The sequence below is a fragment of the Erythrolamprus reginae genome, chromosome 1 (assembly GCF_031021105.1).
Source record: "Erythrolamprus reginae isolate rEryReg1 chromosome 1, rEryReg1.hap1, whole genome shotgun sequence".
NCBI lineage: Eukaryota > Metazoa > Chordata > Lepidosauria > Squamata > Dipsadidae > Erythrolamprus > Erythrolamprus reginae.
Window position 1 is genome coordinate 230,290,315 of NC_091950.1, and position 21,103 is coordinate 230,311,417.

Consider the following 21,103-nt stretch of genomic DNA (forward strand, 5'->3'; position numbering starts at 1 on the left):
TTTTCTCACCAATGGAGCATTAAATCCTCCAGGTCCACTTTGTGGTGCAGTGGGCTGTGCTCCACTGTCACTTGGGGGCTGCCCAGGAACAGGATACATTCCTGAGGCTCCTAGTGGACCCATTCCTGGTGTGTTCAAAAATGTGGGCCTCCAAAGCATGAAACAGGTACTCCTCCTCCTGGGCATGTGCCTTGTGCTGTGGGATATGAGCCCGGTGTGCTGGGAAATGCTCCTGGTGCTCCAGGATATGCTCCTGGTGCTCCAGGATATGCTCCTGGTGCTCCAGGATATGCGCCTGGTGCTCCAGGATATGCGCCTGGCGCACCAGGATAACTTAAAGTACACGGCTGATTTCCCCAAGGAGACGGTTGCATACTTGGATTACGATTGTTGGACCCCGATAGGGCATCTGATAGCTGTGAAGAAAATAAGAAAATTGTTATATAGAACTCTTTTTTCCTAAGCCAGTAGTAATATTTTTTCTGAATTTTGGGAATGTTTGGCTTTCTCAGAAGGTTGCATGATCCACGGCAAATTATTACTGCCCCTTCTTTAAATGACGATAGACCACGGGTCTAGAGTAGACAAACTGAAAATGGGTAATAAATTTAATAATAATTAAAAGCAAAAGGAAAAGTAAAGCACCATTTTCTGCAGACTTACCGAAAATCCGTCAGACATCTTCCTGAAACAAAAAAGACAACAGGATAATTAGCAGAGCTCAGCATTTTTTAGAGACTTTCAGGTCCAGCCCAGATTTTGGTAGAACTTCAGTTGTAAGACAGAGAGGAAAAAATGTGAAACTAAGGATATGTATATTTGGGTGTCTTTTGTACAAAGGCCTCCAAACTTGGCAACTTTAAGACTTGTGGACTTCAACTCCCAGAATTCTCCAGCCAGAATAGCTGGCTGGAGAATTCTGGGAGTTGAAGTCCACAAGTCTTAAAGTTGCCAAGTCTGGGCACCCCTGCTCTTGCAGAATAGAAAAACTAAATCAATAAAATCTATGTAACAGGGGTGAAATCCAGCAATGTCTAACAGGTTATGGAGAACCGGTAGTGAAACTTTTGAGTAGTTTGGAGAACCAGCAAATACCACCTCTGGCTGGCCCCGCAGTGGGGTGGGAATGGAGATTTTGTAATATCTTTCCCCTGGAGTGGGGAAGGAATAGAGATTTTGCGGTATCCTTCCCCTGCCACGCCTACCGAGCCATACCACGCCCAACAAGCCACACCCACAGAACCGGTAATTTTAAAAATTGGATTTCACTACTGCTATGTAACCAATGACTATCTTGCTGGAAAAAGAATGTGTGGTGTTGTGTTGTACCTAGATTCACATTTCTTCCTCTGTTTTGGCCATTTAAGCACAGGCTGATGATGAGATGAAAAACTCAAATCTTGTACATTTTGATTGGTCTCAGTCTCCATGATCCTTTTCACGGATCACAGAATATAGTTATGATATTATTATTAGTCTACGGAGAGGGGCGGCATACAAATCTAATAAATAATAATAATAAAATAATCATTATTATTATTTCCCTCTTATTACATAGAGGGAAGAAAAGGGATAAGTAACAACATTTCCCTGGACACAGTGAAGTCTATGATCTCAAAAGAGGGTGCTCCAGGACTTTAAATAATATCAAAACTGAAAATCATTCAAAATCCAGTTCAGTGCTCCAAATCTCATGAGCTAATCGTATCTATTAATCAAATTTATATTCTTGCATGAAATTTCATCAGTTTATGAACATTTTTAATTCCAGTTTTAAAAAAATGTAATATGTGGTTTGTTGGACGGGGCATACACAAGAATGTATAGAATTGTAAAATGGTTTTAACTATCTGAAAAGGCTCATTTGTCCTGCAGTAATTTTTAAAAAAAAATTTGATTTATATCCCATTTTACATGTTTAAAAAATAATAAAATCAAAATAATTCTATGTGGCAAAAACATACTGCTTTCTTCCTCAAAATTTTCCTCTGAATTGGATTGAGCTGTGATAGATTGACTGGCCCAAAGTCAACCAGACGGTTTTCATGCCTAAATTGGGATTAGAACTCACAGTCTCCTGGGTTTCTAGCCTAGTGCTTTAACCACTAGGCCAACCAGAATTTTCAGTGGAGGCAATTTCAATTAGATGAGCCCAATGTACAAAATACATTAGGATACATATTAAAAAAGCACAATCTGAGGTTAGTTGGGGGAAAGATTAGAAGTAACGTGAGAAAATATTATTTTATTGAAAGAGTAGTAAATCCTTGGAACAAACTTCCAGCAGACATGGTTGGTAATTCCACAGTAACTGAATTTAAACATGGCTGGGATAAACATATATCCATCCTAAGATAAAATACAGGAAATAGTATATGGGCAGACTAGATGGACCATGAGGTCTTTTTCTGCCGTCAATCTTCTATGTTTCTATGGAAGAGGATTTTTTTCCTATCTTCCTCATTGTGGGTGTGGTGAGTGTGGGAGATAACTATGAGAAGCCTTATAAGTAAAAATTAAGTTCCCTTTTTACAGATAGACTAGGCTGGACCTCTGGTCAAATTTTAATGCAGAAAAATGAAGCTTTTCAGGTGTCTTTTGCTTGCTCTTAATTCCTTCCGCCACTTCTTTCTTTCTTTCTTTCTCTATTTCTCTATTTCTCTCTTTCTCTCTTTCTTTCTTTCTTTCTTTCTTTCTTTCTTTCTTTCTTTCTTTGTATGCTGCCCCTCTCCATAGACTCGGGGCAGCTCACAGCATACAATGAAACAATTCATAACAAATCTAATAAATTTAAAAAACTTTAAAAAACCCCATTATTAAAACAGACATACACACAAACATACCATACATAAATTGTATAGGCCGGGGGGGGGGGGGGGGGGTTGCCTCAATTCCCTCATGCCTGACGGCAGAGGTGGGTTTTAAGGAGTTTACGAAAGGCAAGGAGGGCAGGGGCAGTTCTAATTTCCGGAGGGAGCTGGTTCCAGAGAGTTGGGGCCGCCACAGAGAAGGCTCTTCCCCTGGGACCCACCAGATGACATTGTTTAGTCGACGGGACCCAGAGAAGGCCAACTCTGTGGGACCTAATCGGTCGCTGGGATTCGTGCGGCAGAAGGCGGTCCCTGAGATATTCTTGCCTTCCAAATGCCTCCAGAGTGGAAATTAGAATTCTCAGATTCAAATGAATGGACTCAAACTGAGGAAAATCAAAGGATAAATGAAGGGGAAATAGAATGGGGGAGGTTTTGAGGTGGACTTTAAAAAAATAATAGATTTCTGAAGAAGTCTGATTCCAAAAGCAGCCCAATGTCAAAACTTTGCATTGAGCAATCCAATGAATTTTAGCTTTTGCTTTCTAGAAGAATGATGTGGACTCATCCTATAATGAACAATGAAAACATTGTTGGTTTCTATAACATAAATAGAATTGTTTGTTGAGAGAGAGCAATCCTTTGGCTGGTGTCTGAAGCTTGTGTTGTATACAAACCTCACATATCGCAGAAAGCTTCAAAAGCACACACACATATATAAGCAAACTTTGTGTTCTAAGGGCACGTGCTATAGAAGCCTCTTTAGAAAATACTCTGTCATTGTTTGTGTAGTGTCAAGTATATGCCCTGTGCAAACGCGAGTCATGAGTTCCCACGCCAAGGGTTTGGATTCAACAATTCTTCTCTCTGTATTCCTTCTATGACAAGGAAGAGACTGGACAGCCACTTATCAGAAACAGTATAGGCAGGATATCCTGTTAGGACTAGATTACCTACAAGGTCCCTTTAAAGTCTGTTATTCTTTATCTGTATCTGGGCTTTCACTCTGCAGAAGTGAAAATTGGGACTTTGAAGAAGTAGGGTGAATAGGGTATTGGTGCTTTCAAATTTTGGTATTGGAGAATGATTGCTGGAAATGTCATGAAAACAAGAGCCGAGGGGGTGCAGAGGTAAGAATGCAGCATTGCAGGCTGACTCTGCCAACTGCCAGGAGTTCGATCCTAACTGGCTCATGACGGACTCAGTGTTTCATCTTTCCATCAGTAAAGTGAAGACCATCTCGGTTGGTCTAACTCAAGGCAAGTTCAAAGAGTCATATTCCTGACACATTATTTGAACACCTGGTTATCTTGAGAAATTCCTGATGCTGGGAATAATAGAGGGAAAGAAAACAGAATGACTGACATCAAGGTGGGTGGACATGATTACTGCAGTGATGTGTGCGCTGTTGAAAGACCTGAAGGGCAATAGTGGTGACAGATCATCCTGGAGAAAGTCTATCTACAAGTAGTTGTCGACTTACAATCATTTGTTCACAATCATTCAAAGTTACAGTGGCCCTGGAAAAAAAAGTAACTTAGAAACAGTCCTCGGACTTACAACTGTTGCAGCATCCTTGCTGTTATACAACCAAAATTCAGATGCTAGGCAACTGTCATGTTTACAATAGTTGCAGTACAATTAATCCCTAATTAATTCTGACATGCATTGTGTCAAAAAGGGCAAGGTTTCGATCATGCAGTTGTTGTAGATGCCATCTTTGACTGTTGTGACAAACCTCCCCAAACACCTGCCAACAATTCAGGGCTTTATCTGCTCTATCCAAATCCAAATGTTCTGTCCTAGGCAGCCTTTTAGTTTTCTCTCTTGTATCAGGAAGAAATCAAAAGCTCCACGTTTGAGATCTCCAATCTCAGCCAGCCTGCAGGCACCAGCGGAGGAAAGGTGTGTTATAGTCAATGGCTGAAAAATATCAGGAGTCTGATAACACTCAACTGCATTGGCTGCAGATTGGTTTCCGGACGCAATTCAAAGTGTTGGTTATGACCTATAAAGCCCTACATGTCATTAGATCAGATTATTTGCGGGACCTCCTTCTGCCGCAAGAGTCCCAGCGACTGGTTAGGTCCCACAGAGTCAACATTCTTCAAGTCCCGTTAACTAGGCAATGTCATTTGGCGGGGCCTAGGAGAGCCGCTCCGAGTTCTCGGAGAGGGGCGGCATACAAATCTAATAAATTAAAAAATGTTTTTAAAAAAGCCTTCTCTGTAGGGGCTCCGGCTCTCTGGAATCAGCTCCCCCCAGAGATTCATACTGACCCCCCCCTCCTCGCCTTTTGTAAGAGTCTTAAGACTCTTCTATGCCACCATGCTTGGGGCTATTATTCTGTAGCCCCCTGGGCCATGAATGTAATGTATCTTTGTGGTCTGAGTGGAAATGCTTGATTTTTTAATAATTGGGGATTTTAGATTAATTGGATTTAAGACATTGTATTATATATTGTTTTCTTTTATATGTTGTAAGCCATCCCAAGTCCTCAGAGAGGGGCAGCATATAAATCCAATAAAATAAATAAATAAAAAATAAACAAACAAACAAATAAATAAATAAACGAACACTTTTTCTGGCTGCAGCTGAATGTCCTGTCTGACTCTTGGAGATTCCAAGGGCCAAGTCTCTCCACATCTTCCAATCTTGCACTACTTCTTTGAGTTTTTTAATGCTCTGGCTTGGTGGCACCTTTGATGGTGTCCATGTTCTTTGGTGGCCTGATTCTCTTTGATTTATTGATTTATTTTATTTATCTGTTTTGTCAAGTACATATTGGAGGTGTGTAAGATATAATATTTATATACATGATACTAGTAAAAAGAAAAAGAAAAAAACATTAGATATAATAATATTCATATACATGGTACTAGTAAAAAATATAAAGAAACATTAGGACAGGGGACGGAAGACCATGGCATCGGACCAGAATATCTCTGGGACTGCCTTCTGCCGCACAAATCCCAGCGACCGGTTAGGTGCCACAGAATTGGCCTTTTCCGGGTCCCGTCGACTAAACAATGTCGTTTGGCAGGACCCAGGGGAAGAGCCTTCTCTGTGGCGGCCTTGACCTTCTGGAACCAGCTCCCCCCAGAGATCAGAACTGCCCCCGCCCTCCTTGCCTTTCATAAACTCCTTAAAACCCACCTCTGCCATCAGGCATGGGGGAATTGAGACATCTCTCCCGAGCCTATACAGTTTATGCGTGTATGTTTTTGCTTTTTAATAAGGGGTTTTTAGTGACTTTTAAATTATTAGATTTGCTATACATTGATTTATTGTTGTTGTGAGCCTCCCCGAGTCTACGGAGAGGGGCGGCATACAAATCTAATTAATAATAATAATAATAATAATAATAATAATAATAATAATGACACGCTGGTGCATTTATGCATACCCCTTAGACAGGGGAATGGAATTTCCTTTTGATGGAAGGGTGCTAAACATTATCCTATAATTTTAAGCAGAACCTTGCTGATGTGAGGGATGAGAGCAATTTTTCTGGGCTAACAACCTGTATTAAAAGACCTGTTTCCATGAGCTGCAACTCATTTCATCAGATGCACCACACTTCATCAGATGCACTATAGGAAAGTTGCACTTCATTTTTCTGCTATAGGAAATTCTTTCATAACAAATAACCTCACACTTTTAACAGCAGCCAATAGCGTGTCCTAGTTTCAAAAATACTTTGTTGTGTGGCATAATCTGCATTGCTGCTTTGGTCACAGTTTTAACAAACAACTCCAGACGAGGCAGTAGTCCAAATGATCCTAATTACAACAAGAATGGAAAATGTGTTTCACAATGTCCTTTCTGGTCCAAAAATGGTCCTTGTCATTTTTTTTTTTTAAACCAATGTTTTGCGGCTTGAAAACACAGTTTCTCACTATAAAGACCCAAGCAGTTTGCTGTTTGCCTATAGCAAAAACCACTGCACACTTTTAAATATGTTCCCAGTTGCAGTCAAACGGCAAACACCCCAACTCTGCTTGTTGTCCTTCTATCTATTTGATACTGATTTTTCACATGCTAGCTTGCCTGAATATTAACACTAAGAGAGTAAGCTAATGGTCAGACAGTAAAGAGATGATAACTTATATTTGTTGATAAAAAAATATCTGAAATTTAATGATTGCAGGGTGGATTTGATTTAAATCAAATCACTTTAAATCACAATTTAAATCGCAATTTAAATAAGTAGTAAAAAAGCTTGATTTAAATCAACTCAATTCAAATCATAATTTTTAAAAAGCTACTCTGTCCCGCTGCGACTCCTTCTTTGATCTGCTGTTCCCTCACCAACAGTCCCAATATTGCAGAATATATAGAATAATCCAATGGCCCATTGTGATTTGGCCAATGAAAAGGAGGATTTCATTGGTATCGAAGGACTAAGTGAGTGACTGATCTGGTGTTCACAGATTTTGTTCTGGTGCTTAAGTAAAAATAAAAATCATAATTCTGTTGTGGAAGATAACTCTCTTACAACACATCCTCACAGGAAAGCTTTTTCTGATTTAAAAAAAAAAATTAAATTAATAAAAAATACTTTTTTTAAAAAAAGGAAAGCTTTTTCTGAGTCCATGTCTACCATGACCTATTCCTTAATTAAAGCTGATTTGCAGAAGTCAATGACCAAAACCTCTTTATTCCCTGTGGCATTCTAGCACATAAATGAAACGAAGATTTATTGTGGTATCTAGATTTTATTGCTGACTGTAAATATGCTGAGGGTTTTTTTTTTGCACATTCCTTTAGCTGCATGCCAAGAGGAAGGGAAAGGAGCAAAAATCTTTCAGAGATATATCCTTTCAAAAACTGCTAGTCTACAGGGCATCTTCATTGAGATGGAAATCTAGTTTATTTATGTATCGCAAGGTTTGCCAAAGAATTTTTGTTCCATTTTATTTCATTGCTGAAAATGTTGATTCCCAACCAGTCTTCAACTAGGATAATACATAAACATTTGTTTAACTTTCTGTATGGAAACACCTGGCTGAGTCATATACCTCCTTAAACAAAAACCAAACAAATCATAATATGGTTTATTGCAATGTGTGAAACCAGTGCCTCTCTTTGTTCTTCTCCGCGTTTAGAAAAGCTTCCCATCTGGCACATTCCAGTTGAGTTAGGATTACAAGTCCCCATCAAATGGTCAAAAATTCTGGGAGTTGTGATCCTAACTAATCTGGAGGACGACAATGTTTAGGAAGGTTGCTCGGGATAGAATAAAAGCAAAATATTAAATGCCAATATCATTTAGCATTTGGTACATCTTTCTTTTCCTTTATCTATTCCATTTTTCTACTATTTGCTATTCTTTATTATCTTCATTTTCTCTTATGCTTTTCATTGTGTTAAAAATCCGTTAGTAAAATTTAGCATACAGATACCCTGGTTGTCACATTCTTTTGGGCTGGGTTGGTTTAAAAATTAGGTAACAAGGAAAGGACTATAGCCTTCAACAAACAGCCTAAATCATAGGCAAACAGTAGCCACTAATATTAAGGCTGTCTCTCTGACAACTGATTGATGATTGACTAACCTTAGAAGGAAGCACATCAATAATCCTATAAAAAACAATGAAAAGATACATATTTCTTTGTCCGTCTGACTATGTCAAGATTGGAATTTACTGGAGAGCTATAAAAATACTCAAAATTTGGCAGCTTCACAAATGAATCCAGGTCATTTAACCCCCCCCTTCTGATTTGAGAATTGAGAGAATTGAAAAAGAATCCTCCTCTTTCTGGGCAAATATCAGTGACAGAAGAAATAAAAATGTTTAAAATGTGAGGCAGAAGCTACATATCAAGCATTCAAAGGAACTTAGCCAAATCAATAAGGATAGGAGTTATTTGTACTCAAACATGTTCTAAACCAGTTTAACAGGTTTGGATACCTCTATCCGAGGGTTCCAGTATAGAATCAAACATATTGAACATCTTGAAAAAATAAACATGGGATGAATCATGAGATTCAATTCCCACAATGAAATATAGTATCAATATGCCTCAATCCAGAGGATATAATCCTGATAACTGGGTAAAAAACCAAATAGCTTATTACATGCTGTAAAGGATGATCCTCCTCTGTTTTCTCTATCCTTTAAGAACATAATGGAGACATCTTCATGGGCCTCTAAATGCCTCACAAATTGCCATGGCAAGATTGCACAAAGCAGCCTTAAGAACATAAGAACATAAGAAGAGCCATACTGAATGAGGCCAAAGCCCATCGAGTCCAGCACTCTGTGTCACACAGTGGCCCACCAATTGTCCATAGGGATCTTGAGCAGAAAGAGAAGGAAAGACCCTCCCTTTCCCTTGACCCCCCAACAAATGGCACTCAAGGGAATCTTGCCTGCCTCAACCAACATAGAAGCAGCACATGGACACCCGTTTCAATAACCACCCATACACTTGGCATCCATGAATCTGTCTAATCCTGCCTTGAAGCTATCCAGGCTGACAGCTGTCACAACCTCTTCTGGAAGTGAATTCCATAAACCAACGACCCTCTGGGTGAAGAAATATTTCCCTTGATTTGTCCTCACTTTCTTACCTATGAGCTTTAGGGAGTGCCCCCTTGTCCTAGTATTGTGTGGTAGAGAAAATATTTTTTCTATAGCACCATAGTTCAAAGACCTCAACTGCTCAGCTTTTCTAATGGTCCAGCTTCCACAGCCATATATTGCAACTGGGAAAACAATTTATGGTAATTTCTAAATACTTCATTAAGGCTCGACCCATATCCCACCTAAACTTCTTCTGAGTCCCCTTTGTGCAACTCACACCATTAAATGAAAAATGGTTATACAGGTATTTCTATCAATGCCAATTTTTAACTCTACCATGTTACATATTCAGTGGCAACCCATTTAATCTGGTTAAACCAAGAGATGAAAGAACCGTTGTACCTACCTGAACGGTCTTCTCAGTGCACTGGAAGGAGAGTCCAATATGGGTTATTCTCAATCCTATTGGTCGAGACTGAGTTTAAAATTAACATAATATTAGGCACCGCCCCTTGCCTGCCCCCAGTGAGCTCAGTTTTAAAAACGAAAGGTAATATAATCCAACACAATTTATTGAACAAGTAACTATGTAGATATATATACAACATGAATTATACCCTCAACCCCAGCTTCCCTGAAACAATCCAATGCTGGGTGGGTTTGGACTCTCCTTCCAGTGCACTGAGAAGACCGTTCAGGTAGGTACAATGGTTCTTCTCCATTGCATCTGGAAGGAGAGTCCAATATGGGATATACCCAAGTTCCAATTTAATGGGAGGGAGATTGTTAAATCAGGGCAGCTGGAGAGGAACACACCCTCTGTAATACCCTTCTCCCAAAAGATGCCTCAGCTGAAGCATAGGCATCCAGTCTGTAATGTCTAGTGAAAGTAGAAGGAGTCTTCCACGTCGCAGCCCGACATATGTCCTCGATGGAGGCCTGAGTCCTCCAAGCTGCTGACGTGGCTGCGCTTCGAGTGGAGTGCGCCGTGACCCCTTGAGGTGGATTCTGAGCTCTAGCCTTATACGCCTCCCCTATGCAGTCCCGGATCCACCGGCTGATCGAACTGGGAGAGACGGCCAGACCTTTTTTTGGTTCTGCAAATGAAACAAACAATGACTCGGACCTTCTAAAGGACTCGGTTCTTCTAATGTAGATCTTAACAGCTCGCCTAACATCTAGTTTGTGCCACCTAAGTTCTGTAGGGTGGCTTCCGTGCGAGCAAAAGTCCGGCAAAATTAACTCTTGTTTCCTGTGGAATAACGAGTTGACCTTAGGAAGAAAGGTCGGGTCCAAACGCAGAACTACCCTGTCCGGATGGAAGATACAAAGGTCTGGTCTGATGGATAATGCAGACAAATCCGATACACGTCTGGCTGATGTGACAGCTACCAAAAAGGCCGTCTTGATGGAAAGAAATTTGAGCTGAACGGATCTCAGAGGCTCAAAGGGGGGCCCAGTCAGGGCCTTCAGCACCAGAGATAAGTCCCACGATGGAAATCTATGAAGAGGTGGGGGATGTCTGTTAGTAGCTCCTTTAAGGAAATCTCGTATCCAAGGGTGAATAGACAAGGACCGGAATTCCGGTATCCGAATAACGGTGGCCAATGCTGCCACCTGTCTCCTAAGGGTATTTGGAGACAGTCCCTTTTCAAGGCCCGATTGCAGAAATTCTAGGACAGTCAGAATTTGGGCTCGATCCGGTTGCGTGCCTTTTTCGTTGCAGAACTTACAAAAGGCCGACCACGTGGCCTGGTAAATCCTGGACGTGGATGGCCGGCGGGCAGCCTGCATTGTGGCAATAATACTGTCCGGCAAAGAATGCTCCCTCAGTTTGTTCCTCTCAAATGCCAAACGGCTAATTGGAGCCATTGGGGGTCTGGGTGAAAGATTGACCCCTGACTGAGGGAGATTATCTTGTCCGGGATTCTCCAAGGTGGGGAGATCGACAGCGCTACCAAATCCGAGAACCAAGGGCGGCGTGGCCAATGTGGTGCAACGAGTAACACCTCCGCTTCCTCCAGTAGAATCTTGTCTACTACTCTCTGGATCAAATTTGTCGGAGGGAAGGCGTACAAAAGGCCGCGAGGCCAGCTCGACCGCAGGGCGTCGACCTTCTCCGCCATGTGTGAGTGGAACCGAGCATAGAACCTGGGGAGCTGCGTATTGGTGTGAGAGGCGAACAAGTCCACCAGCGGTGTCCCGAATCGTAGTGTGATCTTGTGGAACAACTGCGGATCCAGCTTCCACTCCGTGGGATCTAAGGTGGTTCGGCTCAGCCAATCGGCCTGGACGTTGTTGACGCCTGCTATGTGCTCCGCGGACAGAGAAGCCAGGTTGTACTCGGCCCAGTTGAAGAGGGCCAAGGTCTCCCTCATGAGGCGAGGTGATCTCGTGCCTCCCTGATGGTTGAGGTAGGTTTTTGTTGCCACATTGTCCGTTAGGACTAACACATGCTTCCCTTGTACCAAGTCCACAAAGTGTTGGAGCGCTAAAAACACAGCCCTGAGCTCTAGGAGGTTGATGTTCACCGGGTTGAGGTCCTCCTTGGTCCAGAGTCCCTGGGCCACCTGGGGGCCGATGTGTGCGCCCCAACCCGACAAACTTGCGTCCGTAGTCATGACTATTTGATCGTGAGGCTGGAAGGAACAGCCCCGAAGTATGGCTGGAGAAGTCCACCAGGCCAAGGAAGTTTTGACCTTCTGCGGTAGCCTGATTTGCCGGTTTGACTGACTTAGCTTCGCCTTCTGTGCTGGTAGCAGAAGACCTTGTAATGGGCGAATGTGATGCCTGGCCCATGGCACAATTCCTATACAGGAGACCATGGTTCCCAGCACCCTGGACAAAAGGGCTAGGGACACCTTCGGCTGCTTCTGTATGGAAGCTATCAAGGCCAAGATATTGTCCAGTCTGTCTGGTGAAAGTGTCACGATGCTCGTAGAGGTGTCTATCACCGATCCCAGATGTAGCAGCTTTGTAGAGGGGATCAATTGGCTCTTGGGAAAGTTGATGGTAAAGCCGTGTTCTTCCAGAAGGTTCATTGTAAGGTGGAGGTCTCGGTGCGCCCCTGCCTGGGACTTGGACAAGACGATTATATCGTCCAAGTATGCCATCAGGCGGACCGACCGTGCACGGAGATGTGCTGTGAGCACATCCAGCAATTTCGTGAAGGTGCGAGGAGCCGATGATAGGCCGAATGGCATGGCCCGGTATTTATAATGTGCTCCTTCCACACAAAATCTTAGATATCTGCGATGTGGTGGAAATATCGGTACGTGCAAATAAGCCTCCTTCAGGTCTAAGGAGGTGAGAAAGTCCTGAGGCCGTATGGCCGCTAGAATAGTATGTAGGCTGTGCATCCTGAATCTCCGGTAAAGAATGAACTGATTTAATTGCTTTAGATTTAGAATCAAGCGACAGCCCCCGGATGACTTGGGGACTGTGAACACCATAGAGTAAAATCCCGTGCCCTCTGTGTGTTTTGGCACAGGTTCTATGGCCTGGATCTGCAGGAGGTGGCTGACCTCCTGGAGCAGTTCTGTCCGTTTGGTGGGATTCTTTGGTGTTGGACAGCGTAGGAATCGGTTGGGCGGGGGTTGAATGAACTCCAACCGCAGTCCCTGTGTCACAGTCGATAGTGCCCATTTGTCTGTGGATGTGGCACGCCAGGAGGTACTGTAAAGATGGAGTTTCCCTCCTACTGGCTGTGTCACGGTAAAGTCACTTGGGGCGTTTAAACCCGCGCTGGTTGGAACCCCGAAATGGGCGTCTGTTTGGCTGATAGCCTCTGGTCCTGTCTTGAAATGAGGTACGGTCATTCCTGTAGGCGTTTTGGTTAAAATTGCCTTGAGAGGAAGACCTAAACTGTTGATTTGACCGTGAGGTGTCCCAACGAAAGGACTGACGTCGGTTGTACGGAGTCTGGCGACGATCTTGCCCCCTCCTGGACCTTGGAAGTATCTTCCGTTTGTCCTTGTCCTCTATGAGGACTTTTTCTAAGATGTCTCCAAAAAGCTGAGACCCCTGAAAGGGCGATGATGCCAGGCGCCACTTAGATTTGGTGTCAGCTTGCCAACTGCGCAGCCATAGCAGACGGCGTGATGCGAGGGTAGCAGACATCCCTCTCCCTGCGAACTTGGCAGCATGTAAGGTGGCATCAGCGGAAAATTCTGCCGCAGCCAACAACTTACTAAGGTCTTGGCGCATCCGTACGTCCTCTGGCCCCAAGCGAGACATCATGTCCTCGATCCAGACGATGGAGGCTCTATTAAAGAACGAGGCAGCCGCCGCTGCGCGAAACCCCCATCCGGCCATCATGTGGGTCTTCCTGAGGAGCACCTCAGCCTTCTTGTCCTCTGGCTTCAAGTTGTCACCCATCTCAGCAGGAACCAGAGCGTTGGAAACCAGTGTCACCACTGGCTGGTCTATTGGGGGAAATTGCAGAAGAGCCTCTACTTCGTCGTCAAACGTGTAGAACTTCCTCTCTATCACTGATGGCCCCTGGGCTGCCGCCGGATACTGCCACGGTCTCTTAATACTTTGTACAAAAATTTCTGATGCCGGGACATGGTCTGTTTCAGGCTTAGGCTCCTTTAACAGAGTAGAGGATCTAGATGGTACGGCCTGGGATGGCTGGGCCGGATCCTTCAACTCCATTGTCTGCTTTGCCTTATATAGAAGAGTCCTGAACGAGGATTGTTTGAACAGCCCCGCTACCAGCGGTTGTTCTGGAGGTGCCTCATCCTCTGACATATCATAGTCCTTGTCACTATCCTCCATTAACACTGGCTCTTCAATCACAGATCCCAAACCTGAAAGGGGCGGTGCAGACCAGAGATCCCGGGTTGTGGCTTGTTTTGGCTGTTGAGGCCCCTGTTGTGCTCCAACTGCTATGCCCTTTGTATAGACATTGGTAAGTAACTCCTGAAAGGCCAATGGCATGTCCTGCCACGTATCAGGGTGATCCCTGAGTCCCGCAGCTGTAGGAGTGAAGGTAGCTGCTGGCACCGCTGTGGCCTGAGGGGAGAAACCCCACACTGGTCTGTCCTGGCTCGCTGATCCCGGCCTACTTCTGGGAGCATGAAGCTGAGGCAGAACTGGGTGATCAGGAGACCAGTCCCTATCAACTCTCTCTCTTGGGGTTTGCGGGCCAGCAGCCATATCAAGGCCCAATGGTGGTCCAGACTTGGCCAAGGGAGCACTATTGAGGGCTGCCTCCAACTTTTGTTCAAGGGCCTGAATTCGCCTCTCGGCCTCCTTGATGGCTGAGGAAGATGACTGGGATGATTTCACCTTTATCTTCCCCTTATCCTTGGGCTTGGGCACCGGGGCAGAAACAACAGACCCCAAGGCAGGGGCTGAATCTGTAGTGCCACAGGCATCCATAGTACTCACAGTGAGGTAGAACAAGACGGTAATAGAAGGCAATTAATAAGCACGGAGCTCTGTATAACTGCTGTTTTCACCGACAAACAAAACTCCTCAAAATGGCCCCCCGTGCCTGCTATGAAGGGCGCATGCGCGTCCCAGCCTTCCCAACCGCTTTTCGCGCCTAGATGAGGCCGCTGGGAGAACACAGGCGGGGGGAGGAAGGGCTTCCCGCCAACCGTCCAAAATGGCGGGCGCGGATTGCAGCTTAAGAAGCGAGAGGAACGAGAGGGCTGCTCGCCCTACAGTCCCCACTGCCGGCTTGAATTTACAGGGGAATCATGCCTCCGCATTCCCCGCGGTTCGGAGGACCGCCAAACACATGCTGATTAATAGGCCGGCTCAGCCGGCCACCTCACCCGGCAGATTAATTGCGCGCGCGCCTGGCCGCCAAACATATGGTCGGCGGTAATTGCCTCTTTGAAGTCTGCCGACTTGTCTAAACGGCGGCTGCGGCGCTGCGCTTGACTTCCCTTTATTGCTGTTGTTAAAGGTTTCTCTCCCTCGGGATCTTGTGAACGGCACTTCTGGGGGGCCGTGAGGGAAATAATATTATCTTCGGGGGACTCCGTGTCCCCGAGCCTCCCAGTGGGGGGGGCGGACCCCCCCACCTTCGGCTCCCAGCCGAGTTTGGCCACGGAGGCCAGTGACACCGGGCTGATCCCCTTGTGGGACGGTACCCTCTATGAGGGAAGAGGTCTCCTGGGGAAACTCGATGGGGGAATCTGCCCACGGAGGGAAGAAACCCCGTCTGTCTTCTGCAGCACCTGTAACAACAGAAATAACAAGAAGAAAAAACGTTAAAACAAGTTAAAAGCAAGGTAAAGCCATTTAATTAAAACCATTTCTTCACAACAACTAACTCATACGTCTCGTTACATGGACTGAGTTTTTAAAACTGAGCTCACTGGGGGCAGGCAAGGGGCGGTGCCTAATATTATGTTAATTTTAAACTCAGTCTCGACCAATAGGATTGAGAATAACCCATATTGGACTCTCCTTCCAGATGCAATGGAGAATAGTAATTCCTTCCCACCACATCCTTAGATCAGTCAGCCTTCCTTCCTTCCTTCCTTCCTATCTACCTACCTACCTACCTACCTACCTACCTATCTATAGGATTTATATGCTGCTCCTCTCTGAGGATTCGGTGCGTCTTACAACATATAAATGAACAATTTAAATATCCTAAATCAATTTTAAAATTAAACTAATTGGTCTAAAATCCCAATTTCTTAAAAATCAATCACTCTCATTCAAACAATCAAACATACATTTCATTCATCAGCCAGGGGCTAGGATCTAATGGCCCCAGGCCTGTTGGCACCATCATTATCATCATCAATTATCTCAATCAAATCCTCTTCCTGATGGTTCTAGCTGCACATAATCACACTAACTAGCATTTTGGAATTACCAAGTGAACCCTTACACACTTCCTTGCATCACTAGCTCCTTCTTCATTGGAAAACCAGGCAGCAGTAGCCTCAAGGTGGACACTGTATACAATGTCCGCAGGCGTGTTCTCCATTGCTAGATGTCCACATTGTGTTCTATGATGGAAAATCTTGATCTGTCCTACCCCCCAACTGATTATGCAACACAACTGATTGTAGCACTAGTTAATCCTATGAATGGCTGAATTTATTCTGGGCTAAATCTAATTCTCAGAGTTAGCTGATTCAGTTGACTGGCTCTTTCGTGCTGTTCTTGTATCACACTCACCTTCCTCCTACTGACCTGGGTAAGTGTGTCATAGGAGAACGCCGATCAAGTAACACACAGCTGTATTTGTCAGGGGACATAATACCTGACCACGAGTAAAATTTCTTTTCTTTTCCAAAGAGGCCCAGCCTTGCCATGGAAACAGAAATAATAAAGAACAACTATACCTATAACTACAGTACAACTATACCTATGTAGTTGTATAGAAATAATAAAGGAGAACAACTATAGCTATAACTACAATTCTGGGAGTTGAGGTCCAGATATCTTCAATTTGCTAAGGTTGGGAAACACTGGTATAGGAGATATAGGAGAGCAATAGGACAGGGGGTGGAAGGCACTCTAGTGCACTTATGCCCGCTCCTTACGGACCTCTTAGGAATCTGGAAATAGGAATCTGGAAATAACTATAGACATTTCCAGATTCCTAAGAGGTCAATAATGGGCGGGCATAAGTGCATAAGTGAATTCTGGGAGTTGAAGTCCAAATATCTTCAGGTTGCCAAGGTTGGGAAACACTATCCTTTACCATTTTTCATTTCATATATTTCTTCTATTCTTTCACTGATATATTTTATTCCTATATCTTGTCTTCTATTCTTTCTTAGATATATTTTTCTATGAGTATATCATCTATAACCTTCATTATGTATTTACTATATGTATACTCACTATAACCCTCATTGTGTAATTTTTTTAAAAAAATTATGGGTTTTTAGCTTTCTAATTATTGAATTTGTATTATATATTGTTTTCTGTTGCTGTTGTGAGCCGCCCCGAGTCTGCGGAGAGGGGCGGCATACAAATTTAATAAATAAATAAAATAAATAAATAAATGGACAAAATCAATCAATCAATAAATAGCTCAACGTTGAAATGAGGGGTCCTTGATGTTCTCTGAGCTTGGTTGTTTACTAGCAAACGTTTCATTACTAAAACTAGGTAACATCATTAGTACTAACGAAGTTACCTAGTTTAGGGTAAACCAGACCCCTACAAGAAAAGAACCAAGCTGAGGGAATCAGATCCACTTGCTAGAACCATGATCTGCCTTCCTCGAAAGGTAAGAGTAAGTGGTAAGATTCCCCTCACACTGCAGTTTTCTTTCCTGTACTGAAACCTATGGCTCTGTACTGCTGAAGGATCATTTATTTACATATTTTATTTATTTATTTATTATTAGATTTGTATGCCGCCCCTCTCCGAAGACTCGGAGCGGCTCACAACAGGAATACAAAATACAAATCCGATGATTAAAAAAGCAAAACAGTTAGAAACCCTTGATTAAAAACACTCATACAACCCAAACAAACCATACATAAAATGGAGCGGCTGAAGGGAATCAATTTCCCCATGCCTGGTGGCAAAGGTGGGTTTTTAGGAGTTTGCCAAAGGCAAGGAGGGTGGGGGCAGTCCTAATCTCTGGGGGGAGTTGATTCCAGAGGGTCGGGGCCGCCACAGAGAAGACTCTTTCCCTTGGGTGCTGCCAGATGGCATTGTTTAGTTGACGGGACCCGGAGAAGGGCAACCCTGTGGGACCTAATCAGTCGCTGGGATTCGTGTGGCAGAAGGCGGTCCTGAAGGTATTCTGGTGCTATTTCCAACACCTGCAGCCATACAGCCAATTGGAAGGGATACCAGGTCCTGACGTTTTGGCAGGGGGAAGGGGAAGTAGGCCAGAAACCTCCTGTTCTTACTGCAATCTCTCCTGTTCTGCAATGTTCTCATTTCTAACATCAGGGTTCATCTGAGAAGGAATGCAAAGCCCCAGGGGAAGGGTGGGGACAGGAGGGAGGCAAAAACAGCTTAGATTTACAAAAAGTCACACACTACCTCTCAGTGGGGTATCCAAATTAAAATACAGTGGTACCTCAAGATACGAACTCCTCGTCTTACGAACAACTCGTGATACGAACCCGGGGTTCAGAAAAATTTTGCCTCTTCTTACGAACTTTTTTCGAGTTACGAACCGGCGTTCGGAGACTGCTGGGAAGCTGCGCGGCTGTTTTAAAAGGTGACAGCCGGGCGGCGGGGCTTCCCAGAAGCCTCCCGAACGCCGGTTAGTAACTCGAACAAAGTTCGTAAGAAGAGGCAAAATTTTTCTGAACCCCGGGTTCGGTTCGGGAGGTTGCTGGGAAGCCCCCCAGCCCGGCTGTCACCTTTTAAAACAGCCGCGCGGCTTCCCAGCTGTCTCCGAACGCCGAAGGCGGAAGTTCGGTTTTGGCGTTCGGCTTCGGGAGACAGCTGAGAAGCCGCACGGCTGTTTTAAAAGGTCGCAGCCGGCCTGGGGGGCTTCCCAGCACCCCCCAGAACCCGGGTTCGGGGTTCAGGGGGTGCTGGGAAGCCCCCCAGGCCGGCTGTCACCTTTTAAAACAGCCGCGCGGCTTCCCAGCAGTCGCCGAAAGCCGGGTTTTGCGGGGGGGGGGGGTTGGTTGCACGGATTAATTGATTTTACATTGTTTCCTATGGGAAACAATGTTTCGTCTTACGAACCTTTCGTCTTACGAACCTCCTCCTTGCACCAATTAAGTTCGTATCATGAGGTATTACTGTATGCCTGCTGGATGGCTACCTAGCTGCTGATTAAAGATGCTGTTTTTATTATTATTTATTATTATTTTATTATTATTGTTGTAACATACAAATACAGTAATGACCATACATTTACTGTAATGTAAAATATCCAACTCCTTTTTCCTTTTTCTTTTCTACCTTCAAGGCTGAGATAAAGTGACAAGTCTAAGGTCACCCAGCTGACTTCTGCCTAAAATGGGATTAGAACTCACAGTTTCGAGACCAATTTTATTAATCTCAAAATTAATAAAGATACAAAATTAACAAAAATAATAATTAAAAACATGTCAAAAAAGCATATACAGGAATTGGAAGAAAATATTATTATTATTAAATCTGTTTAAAAAGTGAAATACTTAGGAATTTGGCTATCAGCTAAATGTAATTTGATAAAAGAAAATAATTATGAGAAAAGTTTTTTATTTATTCCAAACCGCCCCAATAAGAAATGAACAACATTTTTATAATCAGTTGGATAATGCAGACAGGAAATTTATTTGGATGGTGAAAACCCCCAGAATTAAATACATTATAAAAAAAATAAAATAAAAAAGAACTCAGTTTCCCAGTTATTAGCTTGATGTCCTCACTACCACACCAAATTACTTCTTCTATCTGCCACTAGATTATGCCAATTTGTGTCCCTTCCTTCCTTCCTTCTTCCCCCTTCCCTCCCTCCCTCCCTTCCTAAAGGTCATGCTCAGGGCCGCCATCAGGAATTTTGGGGCCCCATACAGCCTAAGTGTCTGCCCCCCCCGCCATTTTAAAACTACTTTTTTTAAGTTTTTAAGAAGATGTTAGATAATCATCTGAAAATAGCTGTAAATAAAACCCGATGTTCCCAGAATTAACTTTATTCATAAGATTATGATAGCAACAACTTGACCTTAGTTTTACTGGAACTATAGAATAATCATATAATAACCGCTGATGTTACAGGCCGTATAACTATATAAAGAAGGAACTGTGAGGATAACAGTTCAAAAGGGACGGGGGTGGTGTTTGTTATGTTGTGTTGTTTTGTTGCTTGTCTTATAAAATGCAAATACAAAATTTAAACAAACAAATAAGTACAGTATATTGTAAAATGATAGATTATGTACTATCTTATTTTTTTAATGTTTACATAATAACTACTTTTTAAAAAAAAAAATCATCTGTCTGAAGTAGTGTAGGATTCCTGTCTAAGCAGGGGGTTAGACTAGAACAGCGTTTCCCAACCGGTGTGCCGCGGCACACTAGTGTGCCACGAGACACAGGCAGGTGTGCCGCAAAGCTCCCCGCCTGATCTGCCCCCTCTCCTCCGCCACCGCCCCCTGCCTTGGGGCGCGACTTCTCTCACGGCGGCTGCGGCTGCAGCTTCAGCTCCTCGAGACGAAAGCGCTCCCAGCCCTCTCTCGCAGCCCCCTGGCTGGGAGCGCTTTCGCTGTGAGAGAGGGCTTTCTCCATCCGTTTCGGGAATGCACGCCCCGCCCCTCTCGCGCGCGCGCCGCTCCCCTTTTCTCTCAGCCCTCCCTGGCTTCGCTTCTCAATCCCTCCCTCCTTCCGTCTTTCCTTCCCCTCAGCCGTTCTGTCTGGGGGTCTCCCGCTCTTCCCTTCCCCGCCTCCCAGGCTTTGCCTTTGCCACCCCCACCCCTTTTTTGGTTGACGAGGCCGCTTTCCCTGGCTGCGATTGGAACCGACAGGGCGCTGCTCTTTCTCTCTCTCTCCCGTGAGGCGGGGGAAGGGGGGAAAAAAGCAAAAAAAGCCTTTCTTGCAGCGTGCCCGCGCTCGTCCCTTCAGCAGCGAGGGAGGGAAGTTAGAGGGCGAGGGAGCGAGCGAGCGCTCTTGTCCTCGGTGCCCTCTGCAGCCTGCCTTCCTTCTTTTTTGCCGCCGCTGAGGGACAGAGAGAAAGATAGAAAGGAAAGAGGGAGGGAGAAATAGAAAGGAAAGAGGGAGGGAGGAAAGAGGGAAGGAGAGAGAGATAGAAAGAAAAGAGATAGAAAGGAAAGAGGGAGGGAGGGAGGAAAGAGAGATAGAAAGGAAAGAGGGAGGGAGA

The 21,103-nt window shown here is 44.2% G+C and overlaps 1 pseudogene; it reads right to left on the bottom strand.

Moving 5' to 3' along the window:
- LOC139156622 (galectin-3-like) overlaps window positions 1-21,103 on the bottom strand; it is a 49,003-nt pseudogene that overhangs the window by 14,948 nt on the left and 12,952 nt on the right.